The sequence below is a fragment of the Lactuca sativa genome, chromosome 4, assembly GCF_002870075.4.
Source record: "Lactuca sativa cultivar Salinas chromosome 4, Lsat_Salinas_v11, whole genome shotgun sequence".
Classification (NCBI taxonomy): Eukaryota; Viridiplantae; Streptophyta; class Magnoliopsida; order Asterales; family Asteraceae; genus Lactuca; species Lactuca sativa.
Genome location: NC_056626.2, coordinates 61,937,750 through 61,954,759, shown reverse-complemented (window position 1 = coordinate 61,954,759; position 17,010 = coordinate 61,937,750). Strand labels below are relative to the sequence as shown.

Genomic DNA, 17,010 nt, shown 5'->3' with positions numbered 1-17,010 from the left:
AGATCATTACTTATTGACAAAGATCCATTTCTTCCATGCGAAGAAAATGAATAAGTACTTGATCCATAAGTACCATATCTTAATGCAGTTGGAGCTCTTATGTATCTTACAAATTGTACTGGACCTGAAACTTATTTCACTGTAAAGTTTCTAGCAAGGTTCAGTCCATCCCCAACAAAAAAAACATTGGAATGAGATCAAACATATTTTTCGATACCTTTGAGGAACTAGCGATTTAGGGTTATTTTATCCTAACAATTCAAAAAAAAGGCTTGATTGGTTATGTAGATGCAGGTTATTTTTCTGAACCTCATAAAGCTAGATCTCAAACTAGATATGTATTCATTAATGAAGGTACTGAAATTTCCTGACGTTCTCAAAAGAAAACACTTGTTGCCACATCCTCAAATCATGCCGAAGTAATTTCACTAAATAAAAATAGTAGAGAATGTAAATGGTTAAGACTAATGCCACAATTAGTTTTAACTTCATGTGGACTTGAAAAGGATACATGTTTAACTTCAATTTATGAAGATAACTCAACATGTGTCACTCAAATGAAAGAATGATATATCAAGTGAAACATGACAAAACATATACCTCTAAAGTTTTTTTGTACACTTAAGAGCTTATAAAAACCATCAAGTTGAAATCAAATATGTTCAATCCATCAACAATGAAACAAACCTTTTTACGAAAGCACTTCTTACTGCAATCTTCAGGAAACATGTCCATGGCATTGGAATGAGACATGTGCATAGAATAAAATGTAACAAATATCTAAATGAAGGGGAGTCAACTATACACTAAACTTTTTTTCCCTTCGCAAATTTTTTTTCCCATAGGGTTTTATTTAGCAAAGTTTTTAATGAGGCAGTACATCAAAGTTGAACTCTAAATTTGAACGATGTCATCCAAGGGGGAGTGTTGTAAATAATTGGTGGATGTCATAATAATTTGTGCATGGTAAATTTTTCAAAATTTCTAACTAGTTACAATTATATGTAGATTATGAATAGTAAAATTTATAGTATAAATACAATACGTAAAGAGTGAAATACACCTAAAGTTACACTTTCATAAGTGATATAACTTTCATATTCTCTCTAAATCTTCTTTCTTCTTCATCATAGTTCTTATCAAAATTACTAGTTTGGTTTGGTTTAAAGTTACCTTTATTACGATTAATGTGTATATATATATATATATATATATATATATATATATATATATATATATATATATATATATATATTACGGAAATGTACAAAAGCAAACAAGAAAACAGAAAAACCGAGGCACACGTTTAACACATTGTCCTTAAAACAAATTTGTCCACTAGTGGGTGATTGTTTCAAAGGATACAACAGTTTGAAGTAGCTCTTCAAGACCACCCGAACCCCCAATAGGCGTAGATTACACTTTTGATATAACAAGAAACTAATAATATGAAATGGAGAATAAGAGAGTTTTGGCATTCTTTTTGTTGTTTTCAAATGGTTGTAGAGTAGTGGTATTTATAGTACACATTCTATAACCTCCCATTTAAGCACCTCTATTAATCATAAGATTAATTTGTGTTTAATATGTAATTAAACTGTAATATTAATTACAATTTTAGTTACGAAAGAAAGAAATGGTTGCAAGAACGGTCCCTGACATTTTCTTTTCTTTCTCCCACCCATTAAACTCTTTTATTTACTTCTTCCAACACCCTTGTTTTAAGGATTAATTTCTCATTCGTATTAAATCCATTTTGCACTTGTTAAAAATGGGGAAAACCTATTTTTATAAATTGGTAAAACCAATTTTCCAACAATCCCCCACATGAATGAAAATTGATCATACATTTCAAGCTAGCTAGATAAAATCCAGCAGTTGAATCATTCATAGGATCGGTGTCACACCCCCGGACCAGAACGACGGAAACGTCCAAGAGGGTTCCGGACCAAGAAGAGAGGCTCCAAGAATGAATAGTGTATCCCAGAATGGGCTTGTTCTTTTGAGTTTTCTCCTTTCGTTTTGAGTTGTTTTCGACTAAGGGAGATACATAGAGAGACTTGGGAGAGATTTGAGATACATAGATAGATTTGGGATACATAGATAGATTTGGGACACATAGATAGATTTGGGAGAGATTTGAGATACATAGAAAGATTTGGGAGAGATTTGAGATACATAGAGAGATTTGGGGGAGATTGAGAGATGTAAATGCTTTGTATTATAACAATACATGGTTCATTAGGAACCTTAATGTAAACTTTAATGTGTTAGCACAAGTCTTACAATAGTCGATGTTTACATGAGTACAGAATTACCTAGTTGAACATACTAGTTGTGACAATAGGTAAGTGTTACCCTTTGAACCTTTTCATAGGATACATATTTATTTTACTAGGGGGCCAGTAGACTCAATTTCCTTGAACTGTTCTTCCGTTTGTGTAAATAATCCATATGTGTCTCACATGATTCTCCTTGGCCTCGTTAGGTTCTTATTAATGTGTCTTTTATGGTCATGGACACTTGCCTGGCTCTGTAAGATCTCTTAGGAATGCTCCCATACAATTCCCTTTGAAACAATCCCACTTCTCTCTATCTATATCTCTCTCTATCTCTCTCTCTCTCTCTCACACATACATTGGTGATTTATAATAATCATTAAAAACTTATCCGTGATGATTTCCCATTTAACCTAAATATTGGGATCTCCAGTCAACTAGGTTGGGTTTTCCATCACATTAACATATTAATCTATGGGTTTTAGTCCCATTACTTATAACAACCTCTCATTCCAAGCATTTCGTTAGCGGGTCCGTAATCTTATTTTGACTTGATGTAGTCATTAAAGATAATTCACTTGAGATTCATTGAATGATGTCATGTATTTGACAAATATGTATAGAATCACCATTATTTACATATATAAGAGTTACTTGGCTCATCATGTGACGTCTCCGAAGAACTTATAAAGCCCTTTAGTTCATTGTCCAACCTTGGATAAACTTGAAAATTTGTTCTCCTATATTTTCCAACAAATGTTGACCATTATCAATATGGTTATTACTACATCATAGTTACCACTATTGAATATGCATAATTCTATCAATATAATACGATAAGCATATATACTACATGTAATTGTGAATTCAGAATAACATTGGCCATATGTAATTATGAATATTCCATACACGAGTTTCCTTGCAAATATCATATTTTTCCATGCGATTTCTTGCTTTAACGATATACATGTAAAATTATTTACACATCCTATCTCAAGGATCTTATTATGTCATAAAATAGAATAGCAATTTAAAGTGCCATTTATATGGATCTATTTCATCACATCCATTGATCTTTAATGATATATTCAAACTTTTGATATCTGTTGTTCCAAAGCTTGCTTTAGTTATATAATGACTTTACTACTCACATAGTTTTTTGCTTTCCCTCGGGTAAGATAATTGCTTGGCAGATCCATGTGGATTTATACTTCTAAAACTATGTTTAGAAGTTTTTGTTTTAGAATGATATACTTCCAAATTTGGAGAAGTTACAACCATATATAATTATAAGAGCATACAAAAGAAATTAATCAAGACATTCTTATGTTTGTAATCCAAACATATATTTAAAATATGTCATTAGCTCTTACTTCTCATTTGGAAACCAACTAACCGTATTGGTTTCTCAAACTCAATAGTTCAAACGATAGAACCATTATTAGTTTTTACAACTTAATTCAATATGATCTTCTAAAATATGATCATATGAATCCCAATTTAGAATACTCATATTTCCATTCGTAGCCCTTTCAAATTCATGTTGAATATCTTAATATTCATCAAAACATTTATCTTTTTTTGATGAATCCCAACCAATATTATTGGATTTAATGGAAATAGATTCTTGGAGTATAGAAGTATCATTTGATTCTAAATTTCCAAACAAGAAATCGGTGCATGTTTTTATTGAAATCATAGACCATTATGTTCTAACCGATTCTCATATTCTTTGTTTCTATCAACTTTCATTTTCCTTTTGAAAATCCGTTTATAGCCTAGTGGTTTACATATTAGAGGTATATCCACTATATCTCATGTGTGATTTGGTAAGATAGAATCCATTACACGTTTAATTGTCTCTTTTCATTGAGGTCTTTCAGAGGAAGTGAATTCATTTTTGAAAAATTGAGGCTCTCTTTCAACCATATACATGTAGAAATCATCTCCAAATAATTTCTCATTTTTTACCCTTTGACTCCATCATGATCTATTTCTTCTTCATGAGAAAATTCTTTGTATTAAATTGTTTTTGGAGCACTTGTTTTTGCTTTATCAAGACATGGAAACATATTTCAATGTATGATGCATTTGTTGACTCCATTATCATGCCTTTATGAACATCTGATTAGAGTCATGTACAAGAAACAATAAGGATTATTGTTTTGTGCATAACCAATAAAGATGCAACCATCACTCTAGTTTCCAATCCTTAAAACCTTTGCGAGAAAACCCCATGTTTGAATATATTTTTAAGATGGTTTTATACCCGACCATAACTTGGATGGTGTTTTATACGTTTACTTTTTGGGTACGTTATTTAAAAGGTAATTAGTTGATAACACAACTATCCTTCATTAAGGGTAGATACCTAAAACTTAAAAACATGGAATCAATGATCTCTTTCAAGGCATGATTTTCCTTTTAATGATGTCGTTATGTTATGGTGATTAAGGTGGCGTAAGTTCATGTCTAATACCATGACTTGCGCAAAGTTCCTCAAATGGTGATACATACTCACCTCCATGTCCACTTCTTAGTACTTTAATGGTCTTATTAAGTTGATTCTAAACGTCACTTTTATACACTTTAAATTTGTGTATTACTTCATCTTTACTCTTAAGTAGATAAACATAACACAATTTGGTGCAATCATCAATAAAAGCGATAAGGTACTTATTTGACACCTTTAGATGGATTTGAGTTCATATCATACACATATATGTGAATTAATCCAAAGGATTCACTTGTCATTTCAGTGGACTTGAATGATTATCTTGTTAACTTTGATTCAACACAAGTGTTGCATTTGTATTTTGAATCTATATAAAAATGAGGTATGTGTTCAAGTTTGATTAATCGTCTTAATGTGTCAAAATTAACATGTACAAGTCTAGCATGCCACACATTAGAAGACTCAAACAAGTAAGCGGAAGAATGAACAATTTCATTGAGCTTATTAACCATTGCATGGAATTTAAACATTACATCATCCACATAGCCCTTGCCTACAAAGATAAACTGTTTGGTTAATACAAACTTATCGGATGTACAATCAAACAATATTGTTTCTTATTCGGTCAGGATTTTTTACTCAGACAAACCTTTCTCAATCAACATTTTTTCAGTCGACAACTATCAAATGATCCTAAATCAATGTTTCCAATAATGAAAACTATTTTCCAGAAAATAAAAACAAAATAAGTTTTGTTTTCAACTGTGACTAAGATTCTGAAATTAGAAAAAGAAAACAAGAAATTCTATTTTCAAAAGAATTTCTTAAAAACCAAAAAAAAGCCAAAACATTATTTATTGTATATTTATACTTTTGGTTAATCTCAACAACATCGATTCTTTTTTTTCCTTGGCGGTACTAAGAACACTGGAACACCAAAAAGGTATTCGCCCTTTATTTTCATCGAGGTAAATCCAAAATATAGCAACACAAAACAAGAAAATTTGATTTGGAACTAAAACAATTTTTTTTTTTTATTTTTCTTTTGCATACTGTAAATGAGCAACAGAAAAAGAAACAATAATTTTTTTTTCTTTGCCATTAAAACCAAACAGCAACAAAACAAATAAAGTACAAGATTTTTTTTAACCATGTGAATTCTAGTTAGTTTCGTACAAAATAATTTGTTTTAAGATTGTAAGAAAAATATTATGGAAATATAGAAAAGCAAACAAGAAAACCGAAAAACTGAGACATGTGTTTAACACATTGTCCTTAAAACAAATTTGCCCGCTACTGGGTGTTTGAACTCAAGATACAACAGTTTGAAGTGGATCTTCGAGAGCACCCGAACCCCAATAGGCGTATATTATATTTTTGATATAACAAGAAACTATGAATATGAACCAGAGAATAAAAGAGTTTTGACATTCTTTTTGGTGTATTCAAATGGTTGTAGAGTAGTGCGTTTATACTACACGTTCTATAATCTCCCATTTAAACACTTGTATTAATCACAAGATTAAGTGTGTTTAATATGCAATTAAACTGTAATATTAATTACAATTTTAGTTACGAAAGAAAGAAATATTTACAAGAAAGATCTCTGAAATTTTTTTTTTCTTTCTCCCACCCATTAAACTCTTTTATTTATTTCTTCCATCACCTTTGCATTAAGGATTCTCATTTATATTAAATCCATTTTGGACATGTTAAAAATTAGGGAAAACCCATTTTCATAAATTGGTAAAACCAAATTTCCAATATATATATATATATATATATATATATATATATATATATATATATATATATATATATATATATATATATATATATATATATATATAGACACACACACACACAGAGACGACGATGACGATAAGCTTTTATTGTGATGAAGATGTTGACGTGGTCCCACAGTTTTAAGGTTTCTAAGATGGGGACGACATAATGGTGATCCGACGAAGAGGAGTGTGTTGATGGTGAGGATGACAATGATGCGATGAAGGTAGTGGGGTGGTCAGATGACACTAGATTTCTCATACGGGGACGATAACGATGTGGTTTGACAGATTTAGGGTTTCTCAAATGCATGTCATCGGAGAAGGGAGAAATGATATGCTATACGACGGGTCCGAAAAGGGGAAGACAAACATGAGTTTGATTAGGTGAGTTTTTTTAGTTTTAAAATATTATTTAAAATTAAAAAGGAAATCAAATTAAAAAAATAGGGGTATAATAGTAGTTTTAGATTGGTTATGAAACAAAATAAAACTATCAGGATCAACCATGCAGAAAACTAGAAATTAAACTAAACCACAGTGGTGCGACATTATAGAAGTGGTGCGACATTTTCTATAATTATCCTTAAAATATTATTTTTCTATAAGTTACGTCGATTGAAATTTTGACTTAATGATCCCTATATACTCAATTGAATGTTTGTATACTTTCTATCATGTGTCAAAGTTTACGCTTTAGGGTTATAATTGTCCAAATATGAAGCCATCTATCATTTTCCTGTGCTTTTATGAGTTTATATTTTGATTTTAGCTTTAAGATTCCTTTTGTATCGTGGATTTCTTCTAAGTTAAAGCATATGCTTTTTAACTTTTATTGCATGTTTGAGAGAGATATATATATAGAAAACGATAGACACATAATAATAATAATAATAATAATAATAATAATAATAATAATTATTATTATTATTATTATTATTATTATTATTATTATTATTATTATTATTATTATTATTACTATTATTATCATAATAATAATAATAATAATAATAATAATAATAATAATAATTATTATTATTATTATTATTATTATTATTATTATTATTATTATTATTATTATTATTATCTTTCAAATCATTGTTACACGTACATTTTCAACTAGAACTTTCATTGCCAACTATATTTCCAGTTATTGTGCAAGAAAACATCTTTATATGTTTGGTTGCTTAAAAAGTTGAGATTACCAACCCTAATGTTGAAATATATGTCACTTGGTTTGGTCACATTAGTGTATATCTTAAAGATACGTGTTCCTTTAAATGCAAATATATGTCATATTCATGATCATGTTTATGAAAACTAGCTATATATGATAAAATCACCAAATATTCTTATACATCACTCTCCTTATCTTTGGTTACCTACTTCCATCATTGAGTGTGTAGCTATCGATGATCATTTGATTTTGTAAAGGGAAAATTTGTTCATTGTACACAAAATTCATGATCATGTTTATGACAACTAACTATATATTTAGTCGTTTTTTGGAGCGGCAGGAATTTATAACAACTCTTAGAAGGTATACAAAACGAACATATTAGAAAGAAGTTGGTAACTCAACTAGGATTGTGAACCCAACCAAACTAGTTCAAGTTGTATTATCCATTCCTATTACAAATCCAAAGATATAAATGGAGACCGGTTTTTCAAAGATCTCTGCTTTTCTAAGCTTAAACATTCCAGAAAAATAATTGTTTCGACTTCTATAGATAATCCGAAAACTTATGATAATGAACGCACCAAAACTTTTTATTTGAACCACATTTATTTAGCTTAACTTTGTCTGGTCACACCTCTAAATCAAGAAGTATAATCAAAATTCCACCACCTAACAATCAAATTATTAGAAAAAGGCGCTTTCTACGAAAATTTCCTAGGAAATATTTTCCTCTAAAGTTCCTACGTATGTATAAGAGGTTTCTTAGAAAGTTTGGAGAAAGCATTTAAACTCGTTTTCCTCGGAAATTCCACGGAAGGTCCAATAAGTTTCCGAAGGAACTCTTAGCAATGTTGAAAAACACGTTGAAATGATAGTTCCTTAGAACTCTATGGAAAGTTCATATGCATTTCCGAGGGAATCTTTGTTGGGGGCTTTTTAGAGGAAATTCCTTGGAAAACTTTATTAAAGCTAGTGGGCTGCCCATGCTATCGCATGGGTCAGTGAAGTTTTGGGAACGAAAATTAAATCGACATAGTACCGTCCAATTATGGGTTTTAGCCAATCTTCTTGCTCGCTGAGAATTCGTAATGTTAATTTGTATAACATGAAATGAACCTACGTAAAATCTATATACCTTGGATAACTATAATCCCATTAACTCTCATCATTGTTTACAAACAAACCATTATTTTTACCTATAAGTGTATAAAACACCATTTACAAAAAGCGGCATTAGTCTCAAACAAACACCTGGTTATTTTCATATCTAAAACTAACTATCACCTTCAAATCAAAAGGCTCTCTTTTGTTTGTTGAATGAAAAATGAACTCTTTCTCTTTGTGAACACTAAATAAATCATAGTTGTCATTTGTCTTTTTATAGTAGTAGCCACTGATGCCCGCTTTCTTATCTCCCCATGAATAAAAGAAAATCAGAGAATGTATTTTCTTATTAGTACTTTATCTTCTTTGATAACAAAACTTGATTATACCATCCTAGTTCACATGTTCCAGTAAGAAAACTTGATTTTATTTTGCAAACTATAGCGCATTCCTTTCATTTCTCTCTATTATTTGATTATTATAACAGAGCAAACAAAACCCAGTTTCAGATTAACAATTATTTAAAATAAATTATCTTTTTTAAATTTCCAATGTTTTTTGAGTGCAAATACCATTTCAGAACCATGATTTACAGATTCCAAGATGATCTTCATAAAGAGATTGTGAAACCACAAACCTAAATCTAGGTATATCCCTAGAAAATATTATGATTGTTGATTACCCTTTGTAGGTGGGATTTTGTTGTACTTTGAATACAAAATATCATCCGAAGTCATCACCATGGGTAGCTGTTGGAAGGCACCACACCCCTGTCTGTGAGCCAAGCCCTTGGTAACGATCACATTTCCATGCACTTCATTTTCTCTTAACCGACGAATGGAAGTACATTATTGCACTTTTTTTCCAGTAATCTATTTTTATAATTGTAACTTGTAGTCACAATAATTAGTTTAAACGCATCTGTTGCATTCATCTTATAGCAAATGGTTTATTACAAAAATACATTACCTATAAGTTTGTGTTTTGGAGAAAAGGGCAAAAGGGTCAAATTACCTTTCAAGGGCATAATCAGACTCTTTTTCATTAATCAACTTGGCAAATGAGACAGTTAATGCACACTGAGCAATGTTCAATAACCCAACATCCTGTTGATTTGCAAAACAATATCGTCTCCCTAGAACTTCGTAGTATTGTGTGTAAAACTCAGAATAAAAGCATGTAAAATTCAAAAAAAAAATACAAAATGAAATTAGTTCTGATAAGTCAACCTTGAGTCATCATCCAACAAGAATGAGGTGGTCTTGGAATTATCTGAATCCCTCATATTTTGAATGACCTGAATTGTAACCGAAAAAAAAGTAGTTAATAATATTAATAAGTATATTAAGGACAAAACTTCAAAAATGGTCCCTGTGGTTTTCGAAAATATCAAGTTTAGTCCCTAAGTTCAAAAAACCTCACAAATCGTCCCTATGGTTTCAAAACTTTTAACATTTGGTCCTTCTGTCTCACTCCGTTACAATTTAGCCGTTAAGTCAGGGGCATTTTTGTCATTTCATTACCCAGGGACCATTTATGAGGTTTTCTATTATTTTTTTTAAATAAATAAATAAATAAAATATGCAAGGGTCTCTCTCTCTCTCTCTCTCTCTCTCTCTCTCTCTCTTAAAATCCTTTTGATTCTTCTATCTATCTTCTTTCTTTTTGCCCTCTAGAGAAACACCTCCACCATCTACCACAAACCTAACCGTACAAAACCCTATATCCCACCGATAGCCACCTTATCTACCGTTTTCTCTGGTAACTGTGAGGTTGTTGGAGATGAACACTAGAATACCACCAGAAGATGTATGACATGGAGATAGAGGTGAATCTGGAGAAGAATATTAGAAGTAATAAATCCAGAAGTAATGAATTTCAGTTATTTGAAGCATAAAATCCTTAATTGCAAAAGCATATGAAGTTAAAATGTTGACTTCTCTTCAACAACACATAATCAAGGGACATTGTACCTAGACTGGAGTGATTTATACTTGAGTTTCATTCAATCTAATGTTTTGCTCCTGTAAGTTACGAAACCTGCAAAAATGTACTACAGAGGGAATATGAAACTGAGGGGCTCGGAAGGGGTGAAAGTGGGATTTGGCCCTAAGGCAGCTTACCAAGACCTCAGATAACCTCCGGTAGCCTCAAATCTATATCTTTTTCTCACAAATTTTTCTAAAATTTAACTGATTTTCTTCCTTCTGTCAGAGAAGAGATTTGGGTTGCTCGAAGCTTATGATTAAGCTGAGTTTGCGTAGATTAGTCATGAGGTTGTCGACCTTTAGGTTCTGGTTTTGTCTTCCAAGTAAGTTTGTGCAATGACTGCTGGTTTCTTCCATCGATGTTGAGTGGTGGAGTTGAAAGTCCCGAATTGGAGTTGAATAAGATGAGATGACACCTGGGTTTTGTATATGAATCGCTGTAGAACCCTTATGATGCCTCTAATTACGTTACATGAACCAAAAATTGGAGCTTCGACTGCAATTTGAGGAACTCCTTCCGATATAGGGGTGGTAGTAGGTTTTGTACTGAAATTTATGTAACCTTTTCATAAGGTGAAGAGACATTTAGGGAGGGGAAGGGTGGTCGAGGCTCTTTGATTTCACTGAGATGATCTTGCAAAATGGAGACTGATATTTGATGTTGCAGAAGAACGAGCAAATAAGTGCACCAAGGAGCTAAAAAGAGTGCACATTTACAATCACAATTCACATGTTCCTGAAAACATCGAGTATACAATCTATTGAAATACTGCTAGATTTAGGTTGGATCCTTTAACCTAATTAGTAAATGGGTTCTTGTTTACAGGTGAAGGAGAGTCTTGGAGATAAGATTGGTGTCAGCATAACCCAAAGAGAGAGAGAGAGAGAGAGAGAGAGAGAGAGGTGGGACCCTTGCATATTAAATTCATGTATTTATTTAAAAAAATAATAGAAAACCTCATAAATGGTCCCTGGGTAATGAAATGACAAAAATGCCCCTGACTTAAAGACTAAATGGTAACGGAGTGAGCCGGAAGAACCAAATGTTAAAAGTTTTGAAACCACAAGGACGATCTGTGAGGTTTTTTGAACTTAGGGACTAAACTTGATATTTTTTAAAACCACATGGACCATTTTTGAAGTTTTGTCTATATTAAATTTGTGTTAATTAAATTAAAACATACATCTTGGAGAAAGGGTATGAGTGGTGTATTTCCAAGTAAAAAAAGCTGTTCAATCCAATCTTACAATACTTCCTGAAAACGGCTAAAATATGTATTCACAACAAAGCCCAGCCCTTAGAAATCCAATCTAAGAAAGAAACATACAAAATCCAAAACTTAACAGGCAAATAACAAATGACCTCTAAAAGAATCGACAATACAGGTATAATCGAAAATTACACAAACCATAAAAATATAAGAACAAAAATACGAATATTGATTTCATACATCACCAGAGAAGCATCTCTTCCATCAAAAACTTCAAAGTCACCTCTAGACTTTTTCAAACATCTTCCTCTCTATTTGAGACAATATATCAAACACGTAGAATGCATAATACTAAATTTCATGCCCTATTCAACTCATCATTGTTTCACTGGCAAAGATCCTACAAAAAATGTCACATGTGAGTATTAAGTTTTACCTGCAGTTGCTTCATCTCTCTCAACAAATTTTCTTCTTCTAAGCAAACGTTGGCGAAGAGAAGATGGTCCAAATAGCTAAACAACGCCTCCAAAAACTTGAAAAATACTTACACCTAAGAACAAAAAAGTTAAATTTCATGAGTCGACTTTGTTTTATCTTTATAGATAATTTCAAGATTAGGGTTTTAGAGTTGTTGAAAACAAAAAAAAAATATCCAAAACGTACCTCATTGATTCCGGAGCTTCAATCATTCAGTCTACAGTCGATAATGGATTTTGATGTTTGCATCCTCTGTCGCAATCGATCTTCACTCTGGAACCCTCCGCCGTAGCATCCTCCGTAACCCTAACCTCCCATCCTTCATCGCTAACGAAAAAACACAAGCACTGCTAACATAAATATTTTAGATATAAAAACATAATCAAATGGTCTGTGAATAATAATTACCTTGTAGCAAGCTGGTAAGGTGCCTGATTAAATAGAAAAGGAATTAGGTCATCTCGATCCTTCACAATTACCTAAATCATTTCTATAGTTAGTAACAAGCGGAGGGAAGATGGTCAGGCGAGAAGAAGAGAAGAGACTGTGTATTTTGGGGATCAATTCCATTTACCAGAAAAGCATGTGAACGGTGATGGAAGCTTCAATTGAAGATGGGAGCAGACGAAGAGGACAATCAAAATTCAACATTTAAGAAAAACCTCTGAAAATAAAAGATGAGGCGGTGAAAGAAAGAGAAGAAGGCACGTATGTTCGTGGTGTTAGAAGCCGATGACTACACGTACGTAAAAACGACACTTCTCTACTAACAATATAGATATGACAAAAGAACCCATCAAGAATATAGATAATGATATAAAAGCAAAAAGAGACATTTTTTTTTTAACATTTATATAAAACTACAGGGACCAAATGAAACAAAGATCCTCCACTTTACTGTTAATTTTTTTTTTCAAAATCTTAATATATATATATATATATATATATATATATATATATATATATATATATATATATATATATATATATATATATATATATATATATATATATATATATAATATGTCAAAAAATAGGACCAAAAGTGTCGAAACTATTGTCGTAATCCACAGTTTCTTGGAAACTCCTAGGAATAATGTCTCCTCGTAAATCCCTATTTTCACAATAAATGTGTTTTTGTAGGAAAATTATCGATACTTTCTATAAAATATTTTTCTCGGAAATTTGTAGGAAAATTCATCGGAAAGATTTTCCTACGAGGGCTTTTCTGAGGAAAAAACCATCAGAAATCCCTAGTAAAATACTATTTCCAAAATTCCATAGGAATGTTTTCCTAGGAACCCACATCGTTTTCTAGTAGTGGCTAGCTCCAAATAAATATGACATTTGGGAAAGTAATAATCAAATGATCGACTCAATATGTGAATCAAACATGGGGAAATAGTCGAGTCAATATCAATACTTTTATTGATCAAGTTTATGCCAACATGCAATCGATTTAAGCGCACCCTCCATGGTAAGAAATTAAGCTCTATCTCGAAAAGAGAAGTATGTTATTTTTTAGAATCGGTAGACAAGCAATCAAACTGAATAATCTTGAAAATTATATGTCATTAAGTTGGTAATAATAAATTCAATTTCTAATTAAAAGTGTTGAGATTCATCTAGAAAACCATATTGATCCCACGTGATCAAATTTGATTAAAAAAAAGGTAGAAGAAGATTGTATATTTATCAGACGAATTAAAATGCAAAACATTGGAAATAAAGCCAACCTCGTTTTTGTTGATCTATACGCTAATAGACTGCACATAAGAAGCTCTTAATATGAGCGTCAAGGGGAACTGTTAATTGTTTCTAATTTAAGTTAGGTGGTGCGGGGTACACGCTTATATAAGATCAGTTAGATTCTAGAATGAATATGGCGGTGGGAAAATTGACAACTTCGTTAATTTTGAATCTTGAATTCAAATTGTATTTAATGGGTAATTTATAGTAAACTAGCGGTTACGCTAGTTGTGGAAACCATTGAATGATTGCATTAAAAACTATTAAATTATTACAACTAGTTTAATTAAATGACTACAATTAATTTAATTGCAACGACCCATTTTGTCATGCTATAACTAGACGTTCTAAGGAAAGAAGATATGAAACGATTTTCTTAACTAATTGTGGACTCTCTCGGTCTCTGGATATTTATAATTCTCTCTAGCATTTTGGTTTTGTTTATGTGCCTAGATTCGAATGTGTCATGAGGATTATCATAGATTGGATTTCGTGGTACCTAGGCATAAGGTCGAAATATCAATTCGGAACGTGAACTTACACAATCCACAAAAAGTCGGATATCCGTACCACCATTACCTTGTTCATCGGTTCAAACAATCGAATTAATACATCCTATTTGTGTTAATGGTTGAGTCAATAAGAGATATGCCTATAAAGTTCTACAACCTTGAGAAATTAGAAGGCAATGACTTCAGGTATTGGTAGAGAAAGATGCATTTTTGTTGACATCATTTTTTGCTGACATCATTGAAGGCAGTGTATGTATTGAGTACCCCTATGCTGGAGGAGGTTGAAGTTGAGACATTAGAGCAAACTAGAAGGATGAGAATGTAAGAAAATAATGATTATATATGCAGAGGTCATATTTTAAATGGTACATGTGGTTCTGTATTCAATATCTGCCAAAGTGTCGAAGGTACAAAGGTGTAACGTCCCTAAAAGCATGATTAAAATTTTCATAAACCATAAGTCATACAAAACATTATTTCAAAAACATAGTCATAAAATCAGATAATCAAGATTTCTCAACACAAATATCAGTAGGAAAATGTGTATGATTCTGTGTTCGCCTTGCCCCGATCATCTGATGTACCTAAAACCACGAAACCAACAACTGTAAGCTAAAACTTAGTGAGTCTCCCCAAAGTACCACATATAACAGTATGTATTTAATGCATGCACACTAGGCCCAAAACATTAGACTGGATTTCCCTTGAGCCCACAATATAAGACTGGATTGCCCTCCCGTCCCTCGACTTATGACTAGATTGCTCCCGATCGTACATCATAAGTCTGGATTGCCCTCCCGACCCTCAGCTTATGATTGGATTATTCACGAGTTTTTTGGCTTAACATACAAAGAAGTATTGCCTCAATCCAACCGTACTATACAGATAACAATAATGTAATGCCTGTAGATCAGGGCTAGTCAATTTAGAGACGATAAGCGTCAAAAATGACTTTTTGGTAGAAGATTATTTAGAATGAATAATCTTAACTAAGTTGTAGTGGTTGTGACAAGGATTCCGGATATATAAAGAATGCCGAGATCCGAGTTATAACGAAAAAGTTATGACCTGTCAAAGTTTCGCGACAGAACCGACACGACGCTGTGTGACGTAAAAAGTGAATTTATGATAAAATGATTTTTAGCCTTAGCGATCTAAATGAATGTTGTAGAGTTCGTTCAACTGAGAGCGTGCATAAAAAGAACGTCCAAATCTGACTTCGTATGAGGAAGTTATGATTTTTCTAAGTTTCGACTTAGCGGTATCCAACCCGAAGTTCGAATTTGAGATCGAGTGAGTTTTGGACGAAACAATCTAAACAGGAATCGAAGATATCGTTGATGGTAGTCCAACAGTGAAAAGACAGATGAAAGCGGACGTCGGATGAAGAAGTATGAATTTCTAACGGAGTTTTCCTGTCCCGGCCTACTAAAAATAATTTAATAAAAATAAAGTCAAAATTATCCGAAGAAGTCTAAATGAAAGTTGTAGAGCATAATCTCACCTACACGTGGATATAAAGAACGTCGAAAACGAAGATCGTATGCGAAAGTTATGAATTTCTAAAGTTCGAGGCAAGCATCCCAAAGTAGGAACGCCCCGCGTTCAATTGGGGAACGCGTCACATTCAGTGTTTGGCTCCAGATTGGCCACATCGATGCTAACTCAACGGATAAGGGATAGGATCGGAACCCCGCTCCTATGCACCGCGTTCGAAGGGAACACTCTGCGTTCGTTTGGGGAACGCCATGTGTTCGCGGCAGACTTCACCCTATAAATAGAACACAAAGGGCAGCCGTTTGTGGTTGCAAAATCTCTTTTCTCTCACCCTTATTTCATCGATATATGTGCAAATTATACCCCCGAAGCCCTAGAATCCTCCCGAGACCTGAAGCGAGTCCCGAAGCCTTGAAGATCCCGAGAAGTAAAGTTTACGAGCTGAAACTCTGCCCGCATAAAGCCTGGTTTTGGAGAAAATGTCCCGGTTTTATCGGAAAAGATTATTTTAATAGATGAGGTGCTGTCAGATCATTGTCTTATCAAGTGAGTGTATAGTCCCTTTCATAAACATGATTTTAATACAAGTGTTGTTTGAAGGTATTAAGTATATGTTTTGGGTGAGCATGTAGTCACCTCTCGTAAATGTAGAACTGACAAGCTAAGATTAGCTAATCCCCGACGTGTTGCTCCAAATCAACCGCCAATAATCATCATGTGATTAACTCGTCAAAATCCCATAGACACCCTTAAATTCAACCCTGGTCAATAGTC

At 32.6% G+C, this 17,010-nt stretch overlaps 1 long non-coding RNA gene across 4 annotated transcripts; it reads right to left on the bottom strand.

Annotated features, from left to right (window-relative positions):
* Positions 1–9,708: 9,708 nt before the first annotated feature.
* Positions 9,709–13,244, bottom strand: LOC111898757 (uncharacterized). Of its 4 annotated transcripts, none has more exons than XR_006190347.2 (4): positions 12,887–13,243; positions 12,665–12,825; positions 11,975–12,551; positions 9,709–10,099 (listed from the first exon to the last, which is right to left on the bottom strand). It is a non-coding gene; the product is annotated as an uncharacterized LOC111898757 (long non-coding RNA). The 4 variants fall into 4 exon arrangements; XR_002852700.3 differs by having other exon boundaries at positions 12,665–12,805; positions 12,887–13,242; XR_002852701.3 differs by having other exon boundaries at positions 12,958–13,242.
* Between the last annotated feature and the right edge of the window lie 3,766 nt (positions 13,245–17,010).